Source organism: Phytophthora infestans, genomic scaffold, assembly GCF_000142945.1.
Source record: "Phytophthora infestans T30-4 supercont1.21 genomic scaffold, whole genome shotgun sequence".
Lineage (NCBI taxonomy): Eukaryota > Oomycota > Peronosporomycetes > Peronosporales > Peronosporaceae > Phytophthora > Phytophthora infestans.
Genome location: NW_003303738.1, coordinates 1,990,825 through 2,001,430, shown reverse-complemented (window position 1 = coordinate 2,001,430; position 10,606 = coordinate 1,990,825).

Here is a 10,606-nt window from a genome sequence, read left to right as displayed (position 1 = left end):
TGCCCTTAAGCTTGTCCATTCAAGGACAACAGTTCATGGAGCGAGAGGGCTGTGCCCTGGTGGTTTCGAACCACCGACCTGTGGCTTCCAAAGCCAACGCTCGACCACTGAGCTAAAAGGGCGTTGCCCTTAAGCTTGTCCAAGCGTGGACAATCGTTCATGGAACGAGTGGGCTGTGCCCTGGTGGGTTCGAACCACCGACCTATGGCTCTCAAAGCCAACGCTCAACCATTGAGCTATAAGGGTGTTGCCCTTAAGCTTGTCCAAGCGTGAACAATCGTTCATGGAGCGAGAGAGCTGTGCCCTGGTGGGTTCGAACCGCCGACCTATCGCTTGTGAAGCGAGTGTTCAACCGCTGAGCTGTTGTCGACGACTCGAATGAGTCAAGAGCATTGCTCTAAGCGGTTTGCAGCTCTTGGAGTAGGCGCGGAGCGCGAGCGTAGGTCTGAGACCGCTTGAGAGCAAGATGCGCGCTGCGCTTGGAACATTGGGCCGTGGGTCGACGACGAGAAGTTGGGCATCAACGATGCGTAGGCGTTTGTGAGCTGACGGAGCTGTACAACGCTGGGGTGAGGTGTAGTAACCTCCGCCGTCTTAACAAGACGTGACCTCACTGAGAAAAGTTTCGAGAACGGAATGCTCTCATCTTAGTGGGGGAGAGTGTAACGGGGTTACATGGTGTGGAACACACAGGGGTACGAAGTACCCGGAGAGTTAACAAACTCTCAGTACATAAGTTGGAGAGTTAACAAGGTCTCTCAGTACGTTGGCTGAAAGCCACACGTTATGCATTTGATTAGGTTTAGCTATGCTAGATAGTTAAAGAGATACATTTACCCCTAGGCGGCTTGGCCGCAATAATAGTAAATAAAACACTTCTGGTTTTGAAGCATAAAAGTTAAGGTATTAACTTTGAGCCCTAGTCTTGGGCTGTAAGTGTCCTTTGGATAAGGAACTTAGTATTAGTGACTCTTTGAGTCGAACGTCTTCCTCTGACGCTAAAGCTACGGCAGCCCCGCTGCAGTACTCGTCCCTCGGAGGGAGAACAGTGCGTTTGGAGGCTCCGGGGAGCTGACGGGCCGCTGGATGGACCCATGTACGTAACGATTGGTCGTGAGCCAAGTCTCCGGGAGTCTGCAGCTAGCTCATTCTTCGACGATGCTGATGGACTGAAGCGACCTGCCTGGCAGGCCACTCTCACGCTTCTATTGCCTGGTCAGCGCCGATCTGACGTCGACCCCGCGCTCCAAGAGCACGTTGATGTGGAGTATTGGATCTCGCATTGGCGACTGACGTAACCGTCCCATGATATGTTGGAGGAGCTCCTGATGCGTCCCCTTCTTTCGGTTTTTCGGCTTTTGCGGCTTTCTCAGTTCTTCGTGGCCTCAGCTGATTGTGACACCAAGTTCGTTCGTCACACCTCTGAGGTGTACTTGTGTGGCCAAGTCATCACCTACGTTCGAGCTTCGACCATCGTTTTGGTGGATGACATAAACCTTGTGCTGGATCCGGGATGCAGTTACTTGTGTATGGTGGGTGTGCGCGGTCCTGCGGGTGATCCCCGTCAAGTGGTGGCCGTGCCATTGAGCGACATGCGCAGCCAAACCATCTCACGTGATGAATTCCTGCTGGAATTTGGACATGGTTTCCGGTTCACATTGTCACTGCCTAACTTTACGACTGCCTGTCAGTTGTTCACTACGTCACCACCGGTCAGACCGGCTGGTGTACGAGCTGCTCAGTTTATTCCAGGCACCTGGTGCTATGGGTGGTATCTTGGTTGACATTGGTGGCCAGGCCATCTCGTACGTTAGTCCTCGTGGGGCTAAGACTTCCGTGGTTCCCGCTACGTTTGCCTGGCAATGTGTGGCTACCCCGGCGTTTGACGATACGGTCTCCGTAATTTTGGGTCGATTGCATGAGTCGTCAGACGACGATGGTCTTCCCTTGCTCACGCTAGAGGATACGATCCTCACCCCCTGCGACCTGTTCTCTACCGTATGCGCGGTAGGCTCACCAGCGGCACCTGGAGCCAGGGCAGCCACGGGGGCTCCGCAACGCGGGCCGGACCAGTCTACAGCCCACACGTTCTTGCAGCGCCTACTACAGGAACAATGCGAAGCCAATGCTGCCTTTCGCTTCCCGATGGAGACCATGGCAGCCACGCTGGAATCCTTGCAGCAGCAAATGACCCAACCTGTAACTCTGCCTCCGCCGCCCCAGGGGCGCGCGGGCCCGATGGAAATTTCGGACCCAAGAGACACCGCTTAACATCGTGTCGATGAGCAACAAGTGGGTCGACCCGAGTGGCCGCGTCACGAGCTCGACGAGGAGCCACGGTCGCCGGGAGGCTACCTGCAAGCACATGGTGAGGCGGAGCCGGATCAGCGTGGGCGCTCACGAGGTCGTTCCCTTCACCGGCCCCACGCCGCCACCACCGCTCTCGTTCTCCGCGCCAGAAGCGTCGCTCTCGATCGGGTAGCCCACATTCCCGACTGGGACGCTCTCGCTTTTGTTCACGATTACGTTCCGAGTGACCTCGCAGGTCTGGTGCCAGGCACCGCCAGTCCTGTTCCCGTCACCGCCGGTCCCGTGATCAATCGCGGTCGCTGAATACGATGACCCAGGGCCACTTGCCGGTCGGCAACAGTTTGTTTCGACCATCGACCAGCGAGGTCGCATTCCATCGTGCAGCCCGGGTAGGTCCGCGCCCACCGCTTCGGTCAGCAGGTACAGATGAGTTCTACAGGCGCTTCATTAACATGACGTGGCACGATCAAGTCTTCGCCATCCAGCGTCAAGAGTGTTTTCGAGGGCGGTACCGGGTCACCAAAGTGACCGCCATGATGTTGTTTTCGGTGGACTTCTTTAGCCGTCCATTCGACCACTTCTTGTCCTCAGAGGACCCCGGGGTGCTTCACGAAGATTCTCAATGGGGCGGCTCTGAGCCGGCTCCAGCCCTAACGATCCACCGGGCGGACCAATTGCACCAGGTGCTTCACGTTCTTCAGGAGGCAACCGCGGAATGGTATCTATTCGACGTGGCTGCCGTCTTCCGTACGGTGCATGGCGACGCCGTTCAGAACGTGCCCCTTGCGGCTCCCCGGGAGCTGCTCAACGCCATGTGCAGCCTGTACCAAGCCATTTTCTCCAATCTGTACAGCGACCTTCTTCACGATGTGGACCATCGTGGTCGGGAAGCTCATGCCCGGCACGAGTTGCGGCTACAGCTTTACATACTTCGTGTTTTGTGTGATTTCGGTCTGATCTTGTACCCCGAGTCTTCAGTCATCCCCGTATGATGTAGTGTGCTGTACTTATCCCACCTCCAATTCTGTAGTCTCAGGTGGTGGTGTACGATATCACGGCTTCGTACGGTTCCGTTGCTCCGTACTACTGGTTGGCGTCTATGCTCTTACGTGGATCGTGCCCTTTTCCGTTAATGCGCTCTCTCTGGTCGGGGCTCATGCTCTTCAGTAATACGACCGTCTTTCGTGGTTGCTAACTATTCCCTGCTCCGCGTCGTGGCCTCGTTCTCCCCCTATGTACTCTCCCGTGATTTTGTGGCTGGTCCACCGTCCGCACAATCCTGTTCGAATGTAATATCTTCATCCGTGACTCGGTGAGCGCCGGTTATCGTGCTCCATGGTTTGTTGGAGGGGAGGTGGCTACAGCCTTAAGTATTACGTGTCGGCGTGTACTGTCTTGTGTTGGAGGCTCCATGTGCATTCGTCGACCCAGGTACAGTGCGGTTTCATTTACTTGAGCTACTTGCCATTCCGTTGTCCCATGTGGCTCTGTACGACATTGAGATGTCACACTCTTTCGCTTCATCGTACTACAGACCGGGTACCACGCTCTGCCACGGCCCGTGCTTTTTCGTGGATTTCGTTGCTTCGTGGTTCCTTACTCACCCGTTTCTAACACCGCTTAGTGCTTATACATGATCGCATTTTGTTTCATTCTTCAGTACACCGCCCTCTTTCGTGGCTGCTAGCTATTCCATGCCCCCAAGGGCTTGCGTAAGTTTACAGGTTTTGTGGTCCATACGCATCCATCGTCCATGACGTCTTATCGACGGTACTCTCGCCGACTGGTGCTATTCCATTGGAATATTGATCCATCTCCCATGTAACGTGCTCTCCTGGCGTGGCCCCATCGACCGCGTTATCGCGCTATCATGCAATCGCAGTGGTTCTGCTATTCTATGCTTTCGTGCTCGCGTAGTGTATCTGCGTTTCCCGTGTTATCGTGTACCAAAATGGTATTGTGCTCCGCGGTGTGCAATCGTGGTATCCCGAAGCGCTCCCGGGTGCTTCCGTTATTTAGTACTTTTTCTACAAACATAATGTTTTAAGATTCGTGGTACTTTGTTTTACTTATTTTAAAATTCAAGATGGTTGTTCTTAGTATTATTTATATTAATTTATGTATTTCGCTTGCATTCTGTTGTACTATTAGTACACGTATTTTTTTTAATTAGCGTTCGATAAAAGCACAATTTTGTTACTAATATCAAATACTAGAAACCTTTAACTTGTGATTATAGTCAAATGAAAGGTGACTGAGCAAATGCAGGTCACAATTTGTTTTGCGAAGCACGAACCACGGAAGCAAGCTCGCAGCTACGAAAACACTGAAGGACAGGAAACGAAGAAAGCGAACGAGGGCTGAAATAATGACACCCCACATGCTTAAAAGCACGACCTACAAAAGAGCACGCAAGTTTAAAGCCACGGTAGCTCACGTAACTGTGAGAGTACACGGAAATGTATTCTCTCGTAACACCTCGGTAGAGCACGGAGCATCCAAACACGAAACCACGAGGGACCACAAAGCGAAAATTTGCCAGCGTTAGAGCACGATACTAGGATAAAAACCGAAGCTCACCAGGTCACGGAGCGCGATACCACAGACGAACACGACAGCATAGACACCAGACCAGCCACGAAACCATGAAGAGCACGCCAGCATGAACGGCAATCCAGCCACTAAGCCATAGGAGGCTAAGCAGTCACGGGGGCTATAGACGGAAAATTTCCGAGCCATGGAGCACGATACCAGTCTAGATACCGATCCACGGATGAAGATAGTACATTGGAATAGGATTGCGCGGACGGCGAACCAGCCACGAAATTCTCGGGAGGAAACTTGGGGTGATCGCGATAATCTGCGGATTCAAACTTCCCCAATCAACTGTTTATGATCAGTCTATGCAAGCTCTAATTTTAGTGCCAACCAAGAATTTAACACACACCTCACAGACAAACATCCCCCCCTTCCCCCAACTTGAGCTTTAAGTATCGAGGCGCAGGTACAAACGGCAGAGGCGAGGTGACAGTAACTGGATCGCCAAGTGAGAGGCAAATGAATGTGCAGATACGGGTGCCGATATACGATTAAGATTGTGAAGGTACACGCATTGACGAGATTAGTTACGGGTTGGCAAGACTACGGTCCCGAATGTGACTTTTCTTTGGCGAAAACCCACCGTTCTGACACAGAATATGCGTGAATTGAGCACAAGTCATTCCTTCGTTTGCCGGGTGCCCTCGGGCTTTGTTGCAAAGCGTCACCACGCCTTTCTTGGCCTCCGAACCCTTTGGGCAATAGAATGTCGATGTTCCCCCACGCCGCTTACCTTCAGGTTTGTAGCAGGAGTATACTTTACACTGGCGCTGACCCAGCGTTTGGATACCGTTTTGCATGCGCATATCTGCCGTTTCAACTTATGCATGTCCGCCATGTACACTAATCTGTTCAGGAACTGTAGTAGTAGATCGAGATGTTCCGGTTGTCTTTGTAAATGATGTCTCTGTTTGGAGGACATGTTTCTTGTGCATTCTTGCCACGAACACATAATGCGGCATTTTCTTCTTGCACTATTTCTCTTACAAAAGCGAATGTACAATGTACGCGTTCATCATGGCCATGTCTAATAGCCCAAGGAAGAGACGCTTGTAGTACTTCTGGAATCTGGTATAAAGAACAACATAAATTAGAAATCATAAGATGACATTGTCAGGATAGCATTTACCCTGCCGCTAATTGTATAGAGTACGACTGAAGTCGCAGCTGATTATGGCGGTCAGCACAACCCATGAAGCGCTGGTATTATGCTTCAATCCCCTTGTAGTCATGCCAAAAGGAAGGGAAAAGAAGAAAGAGAGGAAAACGACGGACTGATTGACGAACCGACGGACAGACAGACTACAAGATAAGGCGGTGGTACTAGCGCTCTCGACACCCGCTCCGCGGGCGCATGGAAATGGTTCGTTGGTGTAGAGAGGGCTGACCACCTCCGCTGCTCTGTAGTGGGTGTAGATTTTTATTTAAAGCAAAGCTACATATAATATATATTCCGTGTTCTACTACTTTTGCTTGAAGAAACAAATGTACACACTATCCTTAGTGCTCAAATGTTCTGCCTCACCAAACGCCTCTCCACCTCTCGCTTGCATTTTCTGAAGCCGTTTCTGACAATATCCATTATAGCTATGAATATATGGAAGGTGGCCGTTACAGATGGATAGGCGTGTTATAGGTCTAGCTTGGGAAGCGGAAGCTTTCGTCGTTACCACCGGGGTTTAACGTGATCTGCAATATGAACACCATCTTACCCTGAAAGATTTTTGTCTTAATTTCCGATTGAGCACTTCGCTACTGAATCAGCATCACTCTGAGGTGCGCTTCTATGCAAACTCAATTTCTGTTATTCAGAAGGTGGGCCATTATCAATGGTGCATTGAGCTTCAACATAAATCGGAGAGAGATTCCAAATATGCTTAGTGATAGTACACACGTCTACCAAAACGTATTGGGATCCCACGCCATCGAGTAAACTTGGCACCAGGTAATGCTCCGTCGAGCCGAAAGGTATTCGCTACCATATCGTTAAATGCGACGGCTCGGTAGAGCAAGTGTGGTGTAGTGATTTCTCCGTGGTTGCGGATTATCACCCGTCGACAAAGACGTGACACCGCCCAAGATGTTCAGGCGACGAGCCCTCGGTCATGTGATGTACGGAGACGCCAAGATGCAAGGGACTCGACAGCGTCACTTCCGAACTCTCAGCGGATATTGGATACGGTCCATATGTAGGCTGTCCTTATTATTAATATTGGACTGGCCGGTTTCGCATTCAGCGGACCATCTACGGTACGAACCCTCGGTGGCGGTTGGGATAACTTCGCGGAAGACTCAGCGACCCTTGTAAGACACGTTCACCGTCTGGGACAGGGCGCAGGCCGTTAAAGATACTCATGCGACGGTGCAGACGACGCTTGGCATGCAAGAAGATCCATAACGGATCATAGCTTACTTGATATTTGTATACTTGACTAGGCCTTCTTATTAGGAATAGACCCGAAAGGGGTAAACATAAATACAGAACCGAATTTTCAGTCAAGCGCACAGAGCGACGTCCGGCTTCAAGGTAAGCGTCTGGTCAAGCTTGATTGAGTGTGTATGGCTGTCGGTGAACTCGAAGCTTTGTAGCGAGGGCTCATCCGGCAAGGCCAAGAGACTGTGTATTTTGGCCGAGTACTATCGGGAGGTTTGACGTGACGGCTTATTGTTGCCTATTTGCTGGGAGTGCTTGTATTGCGTCCCTTTTTATTCTTCCAACCGAGTGTTGAACACTCGGTGCCCTCGTAAAAGGCTTACCCGTGCCTGGTATCCTTCCGCTGTTGGGACCACGAGGATTCATAACACCTATTAGCTTTGCTCGTGCTATTAGCGTGTTCTTGTTTTTACTGGTTGGCCTATATAAGTAGTTTACAAGGTCCAGTTTGTCCCGGTGCAAGGGCAAAACTGGGGTCTTCAGGTCCGCCCGAACGATCGTTTACTATCCTAGTAGACGTATTGTTGTGGGAACGTCCTAAGTACATTTGTAGCTAGAGTTCACGTGGGATTCCAACACCACACAAGTTTTAATCATGTCCGCATGCATAGTATGGTGTAGAATCACTCGTATCTGCCGATGTTCACCAAAAGTATCGATTTCTCTCCTTGAATTAGCTCGCTGAGCTCATATTAGCATGGCATCGCTGAAGGTCATGTACCGATGTTCGCTGACTCGACACAACTATTCAGACTGAGTTTAATAATCAATGCTGTCCGTGTTCTAGCTCGGGCATGATAAGATGAACACTGTTAGCTTACTTACCGACTTATTTGCAGACTTACTGACTGAAAGAGTGGCTGAGATCCTTCCGAGTGGTATTTACTGGATCTGATTTGTATGCCGAACATACCCAGCCACATTGCTGTAGTCATATAATCAGATTGAAGTAATGTTTAAACTTGAATCGAATAGTGTATCGTGTACACAAGACGAAGTAAATTCGCTACCTACTTATTATCCCGGCGTGCTACTTACTGTGTCTGCGCAGATCCCGCAATATCTCTAATGGGTGTGTGTCACGTAGCCTTGATAACCAAAACATATACATGAGATCACTGTTGCTTTCTCGGTATTTTTGCAACGTAATGCTAGCTTACTGTGCTTACGCTTCTGATATATGAGGCATTATAACCAAGCGCATTACGAATTGGAAACAGGTTCTACCGCAGTGATACAGGCATTCAACTGCGCGTGTGTAAGCAGAAGTCAACGCGTATATATGGGCGCGGTGAGAACACCTTGTAGCCACCCGCGACTAAACTAAGCTCATATCTCGACTATTATTAACAGGGCACTATAGTACCGTACTGCGTACAGACACATCGACTTGACACGCCCACCTGTAAGGTCTGCACTATCGCACACATACTCGCTTCTGTGTAGACAGCAATTATTCGTTGCGTGTAGTGTTCACTCCATACTGAAGTTTTAATTTGTGAGCGGACATTAGTGGGAAATACGCTGTGAGCGTTGATGGTACATGTAGCATGGTTTTGCGTGTGTCCAAATAAGATAATGAATATTTATCTACGGTGACGCGTATGTAGATAGGGGGGGACAGCTTGCAGCGGTACACAGCTGATACCATTTGCTAATAATTGTATGAAACGCGCTACGCTCCATAGGTGTGTCAACACTATTGGACGACAACGGCCCAAAAGTAGTTAATTTCTGGGAGGAAAAGCCCCCACCACCTATCTCCTGATTTGGCCGAAGTGCACCGCCAGTGGCGAACGGGAAGACGGCGATTAGCTCTGACTGATACCCTAAGAAGACGAAGAAGAAGAAGCACAGCCGCCCTCACCATGCTGACCCCCGAAACACCAAGTACGTTGAGCAAATGAAGCAGAAGAAGAGCAAGTATTTGGAAAATACACTCTTTTCGTCCCACCCCCTGTGAGGAACCATCATAGTCGTATTTGCTAGCTTATTAAGATTTGTAATCAAATCGTGTTTCTTAAGCGTTAGAAATAATCTATTTTAAATTTATGTAGAACAGAATTAATAATTATTAATACGACTACTACAAAAGATTGCAAGCAAAACTATGAAATATATTAAGAAACGTACTATGCAAAACAATCTGAAGGTAAAACTATTGAAAAGTACTACAGAGCTTAAAATATCATATTTGCTAGCTATAAGTACTACAATGAAGTTTTAAGACGAAATGTGCGTCACTAGGCCCAACTTATATTATTACCAGCTGCTAACAGCATATATTACGTGTGTCTACATCGGCGCCTCCTACTAATGCTAACTAACGCGCACACAGGGGGCGCCCTTAGCGTGTCGTGGTGTTCCGCGATTGAAAATGGGGGCAAAAACAAATTTGAGCGGTGCATTTAAGTACGATGTCTAGACCACATACATGTACAGAGTGTGCATTACATAAAGGCAAATTTGGCCAATCGACGCCGCCTTCGCTGCGCTCGGCAGCCAGTAAAGCGCCCTCATTTGCCTTCCTTTAATTAACCCTAGCCGCGGACAGAAGGACGCAGAACACACTTCACTACGCGGCCAGACTAGCTAGCCTCCGCCGCTACGCAGGGAGCTGCAGGGTTTGTTGGGGATGAGGTGGCCGCAAATTTAAGTGCTTCTTGGTGTCGTGTGATTTGTAAGCATCGCTTACCCCAGTAGGTCAAGGCTTTGTGTCCTTAGGCACTTACCATTCCGTAGTCTCATGTGGTCCCGTACAATATCGTGGTTGGGCACGCTTCCGGTACCCGTACTACAGGTTGGATCTCATGCTTTTCAGTGGCCCGTGCTCTTCCGTGTTCTTCTTGGCTTCATGGTTCCCTGTTCACCCGAGGCACAGGCTTCATAGCGGTTAAGCGCTCTCTCTTTTAGTACGGCCTTTTCGTAAATGTTAACTTTTCCCTGATCTCAAACGTTTGAGCTGGCTGCACCGGTTTCGTGGTACCTGGCCGTTGGCCTTCCATCTCCGGTGCTCTAGCCAAAGTGTGCTGTCCAGTGGTTTGGTGCTGGAATTCTCACGTGACTCTAGCTACAAATGTACTTAGGACGTTCCCACAACAATACGTCTACTAGGATAGTAAACGATCGTTCGGGCGGACCTGAAGACCCCAGTTTTGCCCTTGCACCGGGACAAACTGGACCTTGTAAACTACTTATATAGGCCAACCAGTAAAAACAAGAACACGCTAATAGCACGAGCAAAGCTAATAGGTGTTATGAATC